The sequence below is a fragment of the Pseudorasbora parva genome, chromosome 17 (genome assembly GCF_024679245.1).
Source record: "Pseudorasbora parva isolate DD20220531a chromosome 17, ASM2467924v1, whole genome shotgun sequence".
NCBI classification, from domain to species: Eukaryota; Metazoa; Chordata; class Actinopteri; order Cypriniformes; family Gobionidae; genus Pseudorasbora; species Pseudorasbora parva.
The window spans coordinates 19,465,716-19,483,468 of record NC_090188.1 but is presented as its reverse complement, the minus strand read 5'-3'; the positions used below and the strand labels follow the sequence as shown (position 1 = coordinate 19,483,468).

General features: G+C 36.8%; 1 long non-coding RNA gene across 12 annotated transcripts in view; it reads left to right on the top strand.

Moving 5' to 3' along the window:
• LOC137045543 (uncharacterized) overlaps positions 1–17,753 on the top strand; it is a 407,625-nt gene that overhangs the window by 192,995 nt on the left and 196,877 nt on the right. For 11 of the 12 annotated variants that reach the window (XR_010898800.1, XR_010898803.1, XR_010898799.1 and 8 more), the window contains one exon: positions 9,170–9,247. The exons of the other annotated variant lie outside the window; for it this stretch is intronic. This is a non-coding gene — a long non-coding RNA (uncharacterized lncRNA). The remainder of the gene's footprint in view (positions 1–9,169; positions 9,248–17,753) is intronic. 12 annotated transcript variants of the gene reach the window in all.

The window sequence follows — 17,753 nt, the reverse complement described above, 5'->3', positions numbered from 1 at the left end:
CTAATATCGATCTAGCTTACTACAGTGCAACAAGAGTCTCATAGTAGCCGCCGAGCGAACACACAGAGTAGCATTATAACATAACTTTGAACACACTCGAATAATGTATCTAATATGATAAAACAGCGCTGTGCTAACACATGCATGAGTAAAAGAAGAGGAAGCGGTCGTCTGCGGAATAATAAAAGCTCTGCAAAATCGAGGCGTCATCAAGCTACGCCTTTGTTTTGAATAAACAACCTCTAGCGGTGGAAAATTACATATTGTGGCTTTAATCAATGCTATTATTTAATCAGTTCCATTATTTTAAAAATTGACTATGTTTCTCCTCAATACATAATCAGTTATGTATTCATTGGTATTTGAGTAATGGGCATATACTGAATTTGAACTGAATTTGATTTGAGATTGCAAGCAAGGCATAATTCCAAATACTGTGCGTAATCTAGCTGTAATTTTATTGACGTAGAATTAATATGAATGAAATTCTGATACATTTTAAAGCTATAATTTAAGAAAAACACTGAAAGTTTATAAACAGAAATTTGTATTCAGTTTTTATATTCCATAAATTATCTTTTGTGGACCAGTGTGGTAGAACACTTGATTTCCCAAAAAAAGCATATTCTGTGTTGGATTCCCTTGATTTGCATTCCAAGCATACAGTATAAGACATGCATTCATCTTCAGAACACGAGATCTTTTTAACGAAATCTGAGAGCTTTCTGTCCCTCCATTGACAGCCTACGCAACAGCCACCTTTTAAGCCACAGAAAGGTGAAGACATAAAAGTGTTTCATGTGACTCAAGTGTTTTAACCTCAATTTGATGCAGTATGATGCAAATGCTTTGATTGTGCAAAAACACCCCAAAAACAACAACATAATTTACAACTTTATTTAAAAAATAATAATGTCCAAGGCGCATTTATGCAACACCGTCTGCTCTCATGTCAACACAAAAGGCATGCACGTGGTGCTTTCGTGAACGCATTGGAGATTAATATTTGGGAAAGTTCTAAATTATGATGAACGAAAGTCGAATGGGTCTGGCATGACATGAGTGTGTGTAATTAAAACAGAAGTTTCATTTTTGGGTGAACTAACTCTTTAAATGTGTAGTGAAAGGAATAGAAGAAAGCATTTTAATCATTTACTCATGTTAAATAAAGTTGCTGACTGACTTCTGAGTAAAATGGATGATTTTGAGCAGAATGTCAGCCTCCGTCAACATTCATATTCACTGCATGCAATAAAAGTGAGTGGTGAACCAGTCTGTCAGTCCCAAACATGCTGCCAAGCATCTCTTTTTTTGTTTTACAGAAAGCCATACAGGTTTGGAATCAGGTCAGAAAAGAGAGCACAATACAACATGAGACATGATTTTGCAGCGTGTATAATCTGTACTTTTTATCTTTTAATTTCTGATCATAAATGTTTATTGATCATACTTGCATATACCTCCCCTGACTCCCTCCCTGCTGCTGCTTGTGTCTTTTTGGCCATCTGTCTGTCTGTTTGTCTGTCTGTCTGTCTGTCTGTCGCTGTCTGTCTCTCTCTCTCTCTCTCTCTCTCTCTCTCTCTCTCTCTCTCTCTCTCTCTCTCTCTCTCTCTCTCTCTCTCTCTCTCTCTCTCTCTCTCTCTCTCTCTCTCTCTCTCTCTCTCTCTCTCTCTCTCTCTCTCTGAGTCTTTGTGATCACTGTTTGGCGAGCCCCTGGTTTTGATTAACTTGACTCTCTTTGAAATCAGACAGCAGGCACATATCTGGGGGCATCACACAGAATACATGGGTTAAAAGGCTTACAGAAAAAGATCACGTTTCTAGCTTAATACAAATCAATTCAATGAGACTGGTTAAAAATGAGTCATAATGTTTCAGGGTGATTTGCCATTATGGCTAATTTTTAATTTTTTTTTGTTATTTTTTTTCATTGTTGCTCTATGATTTTTAGAGATGGACATCTAAATGATTCATAACATAATATGTCAACATGGACAAATTGCAGAAGAGATTTTTTTTGTTTATGAATTAGCTGTTGTTTTCTCATCTTGCCTACAGTGCCAGTCCTCAACATAACTGCCACTGATACTACAACACTGTAGCCTCTAGAGGAGTGTTTTAACAGGGGGTGAGTTGTAACACCATCAGTTTTAACCAATTAGAAATAAGCTACAAGGCTAAAATAACTACAATAAGCACCACCTTCCAGAGGTGACCGTTTGGTTTTAGGTGACCTAATGTAGGCTTAGTTAAAAATATATATATATATATATTTTGCAATCATCCGATCAACACTTTACTCTAGTCTTTAGTGTCACATGATCCTTCAGAAATCTGATTTGGTGCTCAAGAAACATGTGTTGTTATTATTGTTGAAAACAACTAAATACATTAAGTAGTGGAACCCAAAATACTTTTTAAAAATGATTGTAGGCAAAGAAAGTTCAAAAGAATTTAAAATAGATTTTAAAAGTAATTTCTTTTGTTGCAGTACATCAAAGTTTGTTTTATTATTATTATTATTATTATTATTATTATTATTATTATTATTATTATTTATTTTTATTTTTTTAACAAAGACTCCCCGGTCTCTCATGTTATCCTTGTGATCACTTCATATCTTCTTATTGCCTACACTCTATTTATACTTTATTTATTAGGGCCCAAGCACCGATGGTGTGAGAACCATATTGGAATTGCTCCGTCTATTATTATTCTCCGAAATGAATCGCATTTTTGAGGGCCTAAACATGCTAGAAATGTCATGAAACTGATTTTAATGTCATTGCACACATTAGGTGTAGTGAACATTTACGTCTGTTTTAGAATTACGTGTGGCAAAATGACTCGATAGCAGCTACTAAAAAAATTAAATAAAGCGCCATTCACGCTACATTTCACGTACAGGTATGAAATTCAGTCAGCACATGTATAACAACCCAATACCTACAAAAAAAGTTCCTGGGAGCCATATCTGAAAACCCAGCAGTGAAGTGAGACATTTAGAATATTCTCTGCAAAACTGACATTGCCAGAATTTGCCATTTCCACACATTATACTTTAACAAACTGATTTTATCAGATAAACATCATATTTGGTCAGTCTAACATTATTCAGTCTAATGTTATTCGGTCCTTTGCAATGTTAAACTGCAAAGAACTTTAGTTTTCGCTGAAGGGCCGCCTGACAAAATTCTGTTTCGCCATGAAATAAGTTGTTGGTGTAATGCATTGTTCGATGTTCCCCAGTCCTGGCCTGAACACATCTACATGTCAATATTCAGTTAGTCAGAGCGCCACCTGCTGGAAACAGGAAATAGTATTCTTTACACTGGGATTAACTCAGAACAACATCATATTTGGTCAGTCTAATCTTAAGGCCTTAGTGATGTTAAATTTCAAAGATCTTGAGTTTTCGCTGAAACTTTCACAGTTTCGTCTGTGGTGGCCTGACAAATTTTGATGTTTTTGCCATGAAACAGGAAGCTTTTATAAGTCAGGTACAATATCTGATCTGCCCCAAACTTCACATTTGAGAAGAGTCCTGCCCTGAAGACATCTCCATGGCAATATTCAGTCATAGTCAAAGCGCCACCAGCTGGTTGCAGGAAGTGTGGCAAATACAAATGACTGGCATAGTCCTCCTATTTTTATATAATGAAATGCATATTGACCACCATGCTCCGTTTTCCTGAATCCATCCGGTGATGGTGGCATGGGTGCGGGGCCCTTTCATCGCTGCTTGAGGTCATGAATTGAGAAATCAGCTTTTCATTCAGCCTTTGATTAAAGTTCATCATGATATAACAATAACCTGTACGTTTTGAAGCTGAAAACCTCCTTGTTAGTCAAAGAAAAGCTTCTATTGACCCCAGGCCCAGCAAACGCTCAATTTCAGAATGTGCCAAACAAAGCGGTTTACCGTTGATATAAGACGTAAATGGCGCTTAGCCACAACAGACTAGTGACCAATCATGAGTGGCTAAGTCAGTTCGTGGATTCTTCCAACACAGAGTATTCTGGGCAGAGAATGGTTTGTAATTGTGCCATGCCATACCAGGCTCAAGTGGGAAAAACAACTGGAACCATTCTTTGCCATTCTAAGAACCGTTCGGCCCGACTGTGGAAAAGCGGCTAATGTCACATTATCAATGCTAATTCATCGCACTTTTAAATCCATTATGATTATGCCGGTACTACCACTCTTGCATTTCCACTTTTACTCACATTATGAGGTTGTTACACTCATTTTTACATCAGCAGCACCAGTTAAGCCCATTATCGTTACAGTAGTTCTGTTAATATTCATGTGTTAGCACATATTACATAATATAAATAGCCAGCTGTGTCTTTATTATGACAACTAATACCTAGCCCATCAAATTGGTCCTCTAAACATAATGTTCGTATTTGTGAAATTTGTTAGGTTCGTAAGCATAAGCGTTCTTATCCTGGATGAAGAGGAAATGAGAGTTTATGTAATGTAACAATAGCACGGGTAATCTCCTCCATAATTTCCCTTGTCGTTGGCCATATCGTGCACATGGTGCCTTAGAGATGAGGAGATAAAACTGCTTCATTTCTCTAGGTAAATAGAGGAGGGGTCCGCTTCCTCTTGTTCGACCAAAGCAGAACGGGGGGACTGTGATTCCAGCGTCTTTGCCCCTCCTCTGGCACTGACAGTTACCGCTCGCACTCCTCGCACGCACTCCCTTCCCTCACCTCCCCTCGAGCTTCCGTCTGTATCACACAAACAGTAGGAAACAGTTGATTTTCATTTGCTGTTGCTGGGCAATACGACGTGATGTCTTAACACTTGTAAATGAACACTCCTCCTCCCTCTAATCTGTCACTTTATGTGCCATAGATTTTATTTCTGACGTTGCAATATCGCATTCTTAATAACAATAATCAACTGCCTGTGTTGTTTTTTTCCCTCAGAAATTAAATCCTGACACAGAGAGCAGGACTAATAAAAGATGTAGCTGGAGGAAAAAGGAATAAATAAATATGACGAATCACGGCGACTGGGAATTTGTATTCAGATGCGAGAGACAATTACACAAAGAGTCAGAATGTATCAGGCTCTCCGCAGATCTGTAATAGCTGTGCTGCGGGCCTGCTTGTTTCTTGCTTAAATGGACTATGTGGGGTACGTTGCGGTGCGACTTACATTGTCCAATACAGTCAAGGCTGATAATAGACACAAATGCATACGGACTATACACATGAACGTGTGGCTGTTAAAGATTCCTGCATAGGTTAACGACAGGTTTAGGATGATATAATGTGATGCATGGAACGCTGAATATAAAAGATTGTAGTAGAGTGGGATCCAAAGGTCTGTGACCACTTCTGAATTTAAATGTCATTTTTGGACCCAACTATTGTTGTCATTTCTCCAGTTCTCTCAACTGTTGTGTTGTTTGTGTTTTGATTGTTTTTTGTTTTTTTTGTGCAAGGGCTGCTGCTTAAACATTATGTTAAGACCGAAAGTGCAGCCGAAATTGTCCAGCAATAAGTCAGATAATGAGGCTACGTCTGCATTAATTTGGACTCATTTGAAAATGACGCTCTCGTTTCAGTCCACTCTCCGTCCACACTAGCATTTTCAAATAGTTTCTCTTCCACACTGAAATGTCCGAAAACGCAAAATTGACCTTACTGCACATGTGTAAACCCTCATAAAGCTCACAGGGATGAGGGAAGATGCAGACGGAACAGACATAATCAAGCTATCACGCTATTTTGCTAAATATCTCAACAATCACTGATGCATCCAGATCGCACTCACTCATCACGTGTCTGGTCTAAAACGCAACTGCTGTCATGTTTTTTTTTTGTGTCATTTTTGCAGGACTGTGATATGAAGAGTGTGAAAAGTAACATATTTTAGCAACTGTGAAATTATACATAACAGGCAGAATACCGGTGTAAACATGAATATCTATCAGTCCAATGTAAACATGCTTCATTGTTTTCAGATACCTCAGTTTTCACAGTCCAGACTGCAACATGAAAACAGCATTTTCAGAATTATCGACTTTGGTGAGCGTTTATCAAAAATCCCAGTTTAAAAAAAGCTGCTGTCCATACAGTTTTCAAAAAGCTTCTTTAATAAAAAGTTGTCTCATTGTGGATGGAAGGCCAAAAAACAGAGAAAAAGATGTGATAAGAAAAAGATACAAAAACATATTTGTGTGGACAAGGCCTGAGAAAGTGACCAACAGTGTAATTATAAGTGTAACCTTAGAAATTAATTACAGATTAATTAATTACATACATGTATTTTTTTTATTTTTTAAATGTAAGTACAATGTAAAAAACATGTATGTACACAATAAGTGCATTATCAAATGATTAATTTAAATGTTAGTACATACAGTGCCTTGCAAAAATATCCGGCCCCTTTGAACTTTGCGACCTTTTGCCACATTTCAGGCTTCAAACATAATGATATGAAACTGTCATTTTTTGTGAAGAATCAACAACAAGTGGGACACAATAATGAAGTGGAACGAAATTTATTGGATATTTCAAACTTTTTTAACAAATCAAAAACTGAAAAATTGGGCGTGCAAAATTATTCTGCCCCCTTAAGGTAATACTTTGTAGTGCCACCTTTTGCTGCGATTACAGCTGTAAGGGTTCGCTTGGGGTATGTCTCTATCAGTTTTGCACATCGAGAGACTGAAATTTTTGCCCATTCCTCCTCGCAGAACAGCTCGAGCTCAGTGAGGTTGGATGGAGAGTTTTTGTAATCAGCAGTTTTCAGTTCTTTCCACAGATTCTCGATTGGACTCAGGTCTGGACTTTGACTTGGCCATTGTAACACCTGGATATGTTTATTTTTGAACCATTCTATTGTAGATTTTGCTTTATGTTTTGGATCATTGTCTTGTTGGAAGACAAATCTCCGTCCCAGTCTCAGGTCTTTTGCAGACTGCATCAGGTTTTCTTCCAGAATGGTCCTGTATTTGGCTCCATCCATCTTCCCGTCAATTTTAACCATCTTCCCTGACCCTGCTGAAGAAAAGCAGGCCCAAACCATGATGCTGCCACCACCATGTTTGACAGTGGGGATGGTGTGTTCAGGGTGATGAGCTGTGTTGCCTTTATGCCAAACATAACGTTTTGCATTGTTGCCAAAAAGTTCAATTTTGGTTTCATCTGACCAGAGCACCTTCTTCCACATGTTTGGTGTGTCTCCCAGGTGGCTTGTGGCAAACTTTAAACAACACTTTTTTTATTCTTGCCATTCTTCCATAAAGGCCAGATTTGTGCAGTATACGACTGATTGTTGTCCTATGGACAGAGTCTCCCACATCAGCTGTAGATCTCTGCAGTTCATCCAGAGTGATCATGGGCCTCTAGGCTGCATCTCTGATCAGTCTTCTCCTTGTATGAGCTGAAAATTTAGAGGGACGGCCAGGTCTTGGTAGATTTGCAGTGGTCTGATACTCCTTCCATTTCAATATTATCGCTTGCACAGTGCTCCGGCTTTAAACTTCTCCACAACAGTATCCCGGACCTGCCTGGTGTGTTCCTTGTTCTTCATGATGCTCTCTGCGCTTTAAACGGACCTCTGAGACTATCACAGTGCAGGTGCATTTATACGGAGACTTGATTACACACAGGTGGATTCTATTTATCATCATTAGTCATTTAAGTCAGCATTGCATCATTCAGAGATCCTCACTGAACTTCTGGAGGGAGTTTGCTGCACTTAAATTAAAAGGGCCGAATAATTTTGCACGCCCAATTTTTCAGTTTTTCATTTGTTAAAAAGGTTTGAAATATCCAATAAATTTCGTTCCACTTCATGATTGTGTCCCACTTGTTGATTCTTCACAAAAAAATAACAGTTTCATATCATTATGTTTGAAGCCTGAAATGTGGAAAAAGGTCGCAAAGTTCAGGGGGGCCAAATATTTTCGCAAGGCACTGTAGTAGTGAAAGCTGCATTATGTAACTTTTTTGTCTACTAGAGGGCCTGTTCAAAACAAAGGCGTAGCTTGATGATGGCAAGTTTGAGCACAGAATCTCGGGAAATGTACCTCAAAGACGGTGGGAAAGAACAGGATAGGGATATGACTCATAAATCATGTTCATGGATGTGATTAGTATGTAGTATGAAGCAGAGCAGGACCGAATGTTGTGGAGCGACTGCAGCTCAACACACGGCTCGCAAGCAGTGGGACTTTTACAATAACAGGACACAGTCACCATTTACGATTTTTCAGTCATGAGTATGAGGTAACATAGCTCTGTTTATCATATTAGATACATTTAAGTGTGTTTAAAATTGTTATGACGTTACTCTGGGTTTGCTCAGCCCTGCTGTGACACTTGTTGCACACTGTTAGGAGTAAAGCATTTCTTACAAATAAAACCGGAATCTGGGGGTAATGTAGATATGATGCAATTGACAGGCGACTCCCTCAGACGTCCCGATTTCCAAATATTTGTTTATTTTTTGTTGTTGGATGTTTTACTGCAAAATCCTACATAGTGCACCTTTAAGGACCTCTAATATATAGTGGGTCCATATAATTTTACCTACCTTTAAGTTAAAAAAAAAAAAAAAAGAAATTGTCATGCCCTCTCATTTTTTTATTGTGATTTAGGCTTTTGGACCCCACTGTATTTTTTGTAATGTGAAAATATTTTCAGCTATTATTCTTTAAATTTCTTCCTGTTTATTGTGGGGGGATTAACTATAACCTTAAGTTCACCTGATATCAAGTATCTCAGCTAGATTATTATTATTAAAAAAATATGTTTTCCTCTCTCAACCAAATTGAACCGGTGGACAAATAGACCAGTGCTTCACACATGTGCCCACAAGCTCGGGCATGTCAACTGCCTCTGCTCTCCTCTCCGGATGACAGATACATCAGGTCTGGGTTCAGCTGCAGGGCCTCAGGAGAGTGAAGAGGGAGCCGCTACTCGTCCTGGCCATACGTTCAGAAGTTTGGTGCGGGGAGTTGTTTCAAGTTCCTCTGGGAGCACCGACTTGTGCCTCTTCCCTACGCTCTGGCCAAGCGAGAAGTTGTTGTCTCAGCTCTCTTTGGACCTCTCAAACTCGAGCCTACCACAACAACTTAACATTTTCCATTGTCCACTTATGTTCCCTTTTGTCTCTCCTTCGTGTCTGTTTCTTGTCTAGTCAGAGGACGGGGGTGTTGGATGAACTCAGGCAGAGGACAAGATTAAAAACCCAACTCGGATGGTAACGCTCAGACATGTAAGTCTTTGTCTTAGGGTTTATTATGAATGCAGATGAAATACACGCAGACACGCGCTCGCACACACACACATACTCATTTATAGGAGTACTGTATTTTTTCATTATCAGACTCTGTATCATGCTGTGCCTCGCTCTGGTCTCAGTGTGTGTAGTTCAGGCCTGCATTATCTTGAGAGTAGATTTGCTCATATTTGCTGATGGCTTCTTTTTTAACAATGGTCCATCAGGCTGCTATCATCAAAGGTCCTGGTTTTAGGTTGAATGGCTGCATCTTGGGAGCACATTAGGCTGTGTGTGCATGACCTGGTTGTGTGGCTTTGATGTGCCTTTGTTCTCTGACCCATTTGAGTCTTGGCTGGGCATGTGGTGTGCCTGTAAAATGAGGGTGGCAAAAAATCCACGGATTTGGATGTATCCATAGCTTTCTTTCAGAGGGGGCTCATTGGAAATGGACCCCTTATTGCAACGAGTGCATGGAGTCAGATCATACACTCAAAAGAACAGTAATATTAAAAATGCTTTTAAATAAGCATAACGAGTGCCAAAGCAAATCCAGTTGATTTTTGATAAGTGACAGTTGATAATTGAGTACATTACAAAAAGATGACCAAAATTTATTTTATACAGAAATTAATTTGTTAACTAAATTACTTTATCATATACAGTGAAAAATCATAAATGGGTGAACTTTAAATAGTTTTAGTGAATATAGTTTGTTTATTACATTATTTTAGTGTATTTTAGTGATCATGTGTAACATCTACACTGTAAAAAAGTTAATACAAGTTAATACAAAGTTAATACATGTTTTGAGTTAATACAATGAACATTTTTTGAGATTCGACAACCTTTATTCAAATATTATTAAAAGATTTTGTAAGCATATTGGGTAATTGTGTGTGTTTTATTTCTGATGACACAGTGAAACATGCCAAATAGTGCTATTTTCATGATTTATCACATTTTTTATGTGGTTCAGATACAATAATATATTGAGTTTCTATTTATTAAACAAATTTCCTTCATTGTATCAACTCAAATTTTTAATTTCAATAAACTCAAAAATTTAAGGCAACCAGTTTACTTACTTTTTTAAGTTAAACCGACAAAAAAACAAAAACATTTTTTTTACAGTGTATATATGATTATTGGACACGTTTTATGGACAGGGCCACTTACAGTACAATATTTTTTTCTGTACAATACAATATTATGGTTTTTAATCCGATTTTGATAGGTGAAGTAGACGGTTATGTTACCATTATCACTTAACAAAATTATACAGTTATAAGCTGCAAAATATACAGGAATTTGTTTAATATTTTTAGGAGTGAGAACCAGGCAACCATAACTTTTTTTCCTTCTTTTTTTTTTTTTTTTTTTTGTAATTTCTGTTAGAAGCTATAAAAGAACTAACCGCCATGTCAAAACATTCTCTCTACCTCAAAGTGAATATTATAGTTGCTAATTAAAACCTCTGTATAGCTAAAATCTTAGCATTGTTTCATTTGAGTCTGTCTGTAATTAGCTTTAAATGTATTGTTTTAATGTTGTCTTAATGTTCAACATTGAATCTCCTCTTATTGTTGTGACACGCACTTTTTCTTACTCATTACTTTGTTAACCTCGAGTTAGGTAGATTTTTAACCTATTAAAAGTGTAGAAAGTCAAGTTTCTTTTTTTATATTCTTGTAGACAAGCTGTGTTCAAAAACACATTAAAAAATACAAAAAACGAGGACAATTATGCATCTGTGCCTTTGACACAGAGCTAGATTCCAGCGCAGGCTACGGAGGGTAAATTGGCCTATTTCAAGCATGGATCTGACATGTTTGGAGTCAGATAATGTGCGTCAAGGAGTGAAGGCCCAAAGTGATTAAAGCTAGCCCAGACATAATTATGTCAAACTCTGCAGTTGTCCTAAGCCCTCTCTAGTTGAAAGAGATTCCTCTGAAATAACAGCAGAGATGAGAAGGGGGAAAGGAAGGCGAGAGAATGCAAGAAAAAGTGAAAGGAAAGGGTTTTGAAGTGGTTTGCCACATTACTGAAGTACCCTCTGCTGACCCATCCAATTTGGGTGAACAAGGCACCTGCTTTGAAAAATATTGTAGCCGTTTTTATGGAGCACCACAATGCAAAGCAAAATGTCAACTTAGAGTAATATTTGTCTTAAGATCCTAATCTAACTAAGAGACAATTTTTGAGTACATGAACTTCTTGTTTTGTGAGTTCAGCTTTGTTAGATCTGTAATCCTGTCAAAACAACCTGGCTTGTTGGTTTTAGTTGGTTTAAGCTGGTTTTACAGTCTGGCTAATCTCATGTTTAGTTGATTTAGCTGGACAGGCAGCTGAAAAGTGCTCAAAACCCATCTAAATCCAGCCAACAGTAAACCAGCTTAGGCTTTTCCCTCTCTCGTGCACATCAGTTAAATCATCCATACTTAAGTCTATAGTTTGTGTTGGAGCATAGGTTTAATCTTTCATTTAACTCATGTATATAATTGCTATTTGTGAATTCAATGACTTTATCACTCTATTCTCAAAACTGTCATAATTTAGTTTAGTGCGTTTTTAAAAAAAAAATCCATTAGCTCTGCACATTTTTTTTATTTTTTATGTGAAAAATGTGTGTGTGTGTGTATATATATATATATATATATATATATATATATATATATATATATATATATATATATATATATATATATATATATATATATATAGAGAATAGAATATATATATATATATATATATATATATATATATATATATATATATATATATATATATATATATATATATATATATATATATATATATATATATATATATATATGCCATAATAATAGACCTGCCATAATAATAGAAGTTTCAAATGACTCAAATGACTGTATCTTTAATATGCCTCTTTCTTACAGTCTGATTTAAAGGTCCCATAATGCGGATTTGTTTTATTATTTTGGAATGTTTCCTGAGGTGTACTTATATTGTTAGTATGATTTTGACATCATACAATGTCATAATTTAGAAAAAAAGAAGAAAAAAAACATATTGCTATCTTGATTTTAGCCCTCTGGCTTGAATGCTCTGTTTGAAGGGGTGTGTCTGATGTAAGACTTCAGTGTAAATGCCCACTGTTGTGATTGGCTGACATCTTTGCATTTGAAATGTGTAGTACAAGTGGAACCCCTCTCAAATACTTTTACAATAGACTGTAACAATTTAAGTCCACCAATTCCCCCAATGCTGTGGCGGAAAATAGTGGAGTATCAGAAAGGAGTTTGCAAAGAGTTTGAAGTTATCATCATCTACAGTGCATAATATCATCCAAATATTCAGAGAATCTGGAACAATCTCTGTGCATAAGGGTCAAGGCCGGAAAACTATACTGTATGCCTGTGATCTTTGGGCCCTTAGATGGCACTGCATCATATACAGGAATGCTACTGTAATGGAAATCACAACATGGGCTCAGGAATACTTCCATAAAACATTGTCGGTGAACACAATCCACTGTGCCATTCACCATTGCCGGCTAAAACTCTATAGGTCAAAAATGAAGCCATACAAACATGATCCAGAAGCACAGGTGTTTTCTCTGGGAAAATGCCTGCTCATTTAAAATGGACTGTGGCAAAGTGGAAAACTGTTCTGTGGTCAGACAAATTAAAATGTGAAGTTCTTTTTGGAAAACTGTGTGATACCATGTCATCTGGAAAAAAGAGGACAAGGACAACCCAAGTTGTTATCAGAGCTCAGTTCAGAAGCCTTAATCTCTGATGGTATGGGGTTGCATGAGTGCGTTTGACATGGACAGCTTACACATCTGGAAAGGCACCATCAATGCTGAAAAGTATATAGAAGTTCTAGAACAACATATGATCCCATCTAGATGTCTTTTCTTTCATGGAAGATTCCAAAAATGACAATGCCAGACAAGATACAGCATCAATTACAACATCATGGCTGCGTAGAAGAAGGATCCGGATACTGAAATGGCCCATCTGCAGTCCAGATCTTTCACCCATAGAAAACATTTGGCGCATCATAAAGAGGAAGATGTAACAAAGAAGACCTAAGAAAGATGCGCAACTAGAAGCTTCTATTAGACAAGAATGGGACAACATTCCTATTCCTAAACTTGAGCAACTTGTCTCCTCAGTCTCCTCAAGACATTTGCAGACTGTTTTAAAAAGAAGAGGGGATGCCACACATTGGTAAACATGGCCTTGTCCCAACATTTTTTAGATGTGTTGATGCCATGAAATTAAAAATCTACTTATTTTTTCCTTTAATATTATACATTTTCTCATTTTAAAAATGTGATATGCCATCTTGTATTCTGAATAAAATATTGAAATTTTAAACTTTCACATCATTGCATTCTGTTTTTATTCACAATTTGTTCAGTGTCCCAACTTTTTTGGAATTGGGTTTGTAAATATATTAAAAAAAACATTTTCTCCAAATTCTCCGGGCAAAGCAGAGAAAGGGGAGGTTCCCTTTCCCCGTATGATGACATATAGGGAAGATTCCGGATTGACCCATCTACGCTTTCATTCTCTCAAAGGCAGAGCAGCATATACCCAGGTCTTGGTTTACACCTATCTCCATTTCTAGCCACTGAGGGACCATAGACAGGCAAGGGGAACTCATATTAATGTTAAAAAAAACTCATAAAGTGAAATTTTCATGTCATGGGACCTTTAATAAAAAGGATGACGATGCATAAGGGTCAGCCTCATTTGAGTGTGAGATGCTTTTAATCACACACCCATGTGTATTACACGCACAAACAATTAACGAGGCAACTCTATCACAAGCTATTTCAAAACCACTCCTCGTTCCTAGCATTTTATTACCTCGTTTGGCATGTCAAGATCTGTGGGAACAGAGAACATAATCAAGCATTACCTGTATTTATGACTCTGTGATATAAGGGTGAATAAGCCATCAATCAGTACGCAAAAGAGGCTGTTATTTTCAATTAGCAAGGGATCAAATTCGAATGAACAGCTATATTCCACGCTGATGTGGGGAACATGGGGGAAAGAATGTTGTGATGGTCTTTTTCAGGGCAAATGAATAGAGAGCTCTTATCACTGGCGAAGACTCTATAAAGCAGCTAAATGAATAATCATCCGTGAGTTAGAGAGAGGTTCCCTTTTTAACAAGCTCAATTTGAACCCTGTAACACTGGCAGGCTGGAAGAAATGGAAGGATGATGGAGGTAGAGAGAATTAGTTAGATGGACTTATAAGAATTCTAGAGTGCTGAACATTACAGTCAAGTAAAATTAAGTATCTCTGGAGTCCTCTTTTTTTCTCCCTTGACTTAATAAATTCCGTAACACTTTACTTAAAGCCTTTATAGATAATGCATCGTAGAAGTATTTTAAATGCATTGTTTATGCATATGCACCTTTATACAGTGCATACAGTTTATGGTTTTCATGAATAATTGTAACACAGTTATAATGCATAATAATACATAAAGTATAAGGCATTAATAGACGTGACAAACAAACAGTTTCAGATGTAACAAGAAATCTGCAAATATTATAATGCATGTACACTTTTGTTAAAAACTAATTATAAAAATATATATAATGTCATAACATTCATATGAATTTTTTTAAAATGCATTATGCATAAAGGCTTTAAATAAAGTGTTACCAATTTGTGAATATCTTAAAACTATTAAGTTATTCAAATATACTTTTCAAAGAAAACATTTCAATCTTTTATATAAATCTCATTAAAAGGTTGAACTTGAATGTTGCATTAAGTGTTGGCAAAATCATAAATATATACATGTCGTAACACTTTATTTAAGGTTCAGTTATTAACTGTTAACTAGTTGCTTATTAGCATGCATATTCCTAGGATATTGGCTGTTTATTAGAACTTATAAAGCACATATTAATGCCTTATTCTGCATGACCTTATTCTACATCCCTTAATCCTACCCAATACCTAAACTTAAATGCTACAAAAACAACCTTATGACTATTAATAAGCAGTAAATTAAGAGTTTATTGTGGCAAAAGTCGTAGTAAATAGTGAATGTGTTCACCATACTAAAGTGTTACCAAATGTGTTAATATTAATCAAATTAAATATAAATATTATGCATATAAATGTATAATAAAAAGTTTATTAAGAGTTTAAAAATAAATTAAAAGTTTTACATTTTAATATGTATTTTTAAAACTTTTTTTTCCCCGCCAAGCCAGTCAGTTTAACCAACAAGAAGTCAATATTATTGGTTACTGGAGGCCCTAACAAATGTGTCAAGATCACTGTTTACTCTTTATTTTATAAATATTAACTTTTTTATAATGATGAATGTATACTAGCGATTGATTTTTTTTTTAAATCCTTAAAATGTTTTGAAAATAATTAAGTTTTATGCTTTCCCCTAAGTATTTCAGTATTTGTATTTGACGTTACACCACAAAATAATATAAGCTTCTTACTTTAAAAAATATATGAAGCCAACATATTATTATTTTTATTTTTTTTAAACCTGGCTTTCGTGTTTTAAACTGAATCTTAAAAGATTTCTCATCTCGACATTGTTGTTTTGTCTGAGACGTGCTGTGTAATGTTCATCGTATTAAAATATGTAATTTATATGGTACAAGTGTGCTGCACACATCCTGAAAAGTGAAGCCAAAGCGTTTAGATCACCCCCTGGTGGCTGGCTGCAGTATTGGTCATAAGCCTGCCTTCTCTGTGTAATCGAATGGGATGCTAGCCAAACTAAATATACAATTACAAGTCAAGTGTTTCTTTTTTTCCAATAAGTTTGGTTTTAGTTAGTTAGTTATTTGGTGCAATAAAAACAAGGTGTAACATTATGATTGACAGCTTTCTTTGCGATTGAGTCTGCGGGAGTATAGGCAGTACCTTACATACGTGGCTCCACCTCAGGATCACTAATGCGCTCAATCGGGCTCCAAATGATGTAATCGAGAAACCCGAATGAACGTTACTGTGAAATGTGGGCTTCAGTTTTCTACAGTTGGGGCGGCAGTGGCTCAGTGGTTCATGTAGGTTGGCTACAAAGGTTGGTGGTTCAATCCCCGGTTCCACCTGACCAAGTGTTGAGGTGTCCATGAGGAAGACACCTAACCCCAGCTGCTCCTGACGAGCTGGATGGTGCCCTTGCATGGCTTATAGTTATAGTTATTTTTATTTTATTTTTTATGTGCATTTGAAGTAGCTTTTTAGCTTGTGTGAAGATTTAGTTGTTTTTTTCTGGAGTGAAACAACAGTATATGCAATCTATTTATGGGCCTCTACAAAGAAAGAGAGCCTGTTAACTTGTCTGTGTGGATATATATGCCATCAGCACATTTACACCAGCTGTTTTGTGTGGCAGTAGCCTGGGCAGGCATTCGAGAGCCGAGGAGAGTCTCATTGCACTGCTCCCAGGCGGCGATGGCGGTCATATTGCAGGAGACAGGGGCCGAGTCGCTTTCATTTCTGACTGTTTGGTCTTGGGTAGACTCTCGGCCCACACTGATGAGCCATCTGGAAATGGTTTGGTGCCATCTTCTATAAAAATCATGCCCCTTTATGAGCATGACCTCAGGCTCATCATCACTCATGTACTGTACGGCCATAATAAGTATATGATATGGAGAGCTCATGGCACAGCGCATCGTGTTCTGATGGCATCTCCTTTTGGCTGTAAGTATCAGTGCAAGGCCCTGATTGAGTTCAGTGTTTACAGAAACTTATACCTCAGTCTCGCGTGTATGTCACCGACTAGATCATCTCTTAAATGCTTTTCTTGTTTGACTTTCCATCCTGTAAAAGTTTATCCAGTAATTCTTTGAGTTATCTGAACCTTTTCTTCACTTCCTTTGATGTGGCTCATATTAGGGGGAAGTTAAAAGAAGTCACTCACTTTAGTGTACACTTCGAGACGAGGTTTATTAAAACAAACATATATATTTCATTGGATTCAGTCAGTCGCCCAAGAGAGGCTGACGCACATATTTACCTTTATGAAGATTAGAAGACGACATCAATGCCTCTGCCTCGGCTTTGGAGTTGTTTGTTTCCCGTATTGGCAAGGAGCACTTTGAAGAAACGGGGGTTGAAAGCGTCTGTCTGTCATTAGTTGTTTTTATATTCCCGTTTTGTATTTCTTTATTGTCGGGGTAATAATGCTTATTTCTTCCCAATTGCGTGGTTGCTCCAACTGATTTATATCATGCATCTATTCAGAAAGAAAGTATATGTTTTTTTGTGCAGGGGCTTTCAAAAAAGTCCATCAAAATTTGACTGTATGTCCAGCACTAAACCTTACCTTGCTATTGGCAATACTATTCTAAGCTTCTTTGTTCTAGTATAATAGTCATCACACAACATTGTTCAGTTATATTATGGCAAAATTAACTTAAGCCCCTTTAAAAAATGTATGACATTTTAATAAGCAGTGTCACATTTGAACTTATCATACACAGAAAATCCGCACACAAAGCCTGCCG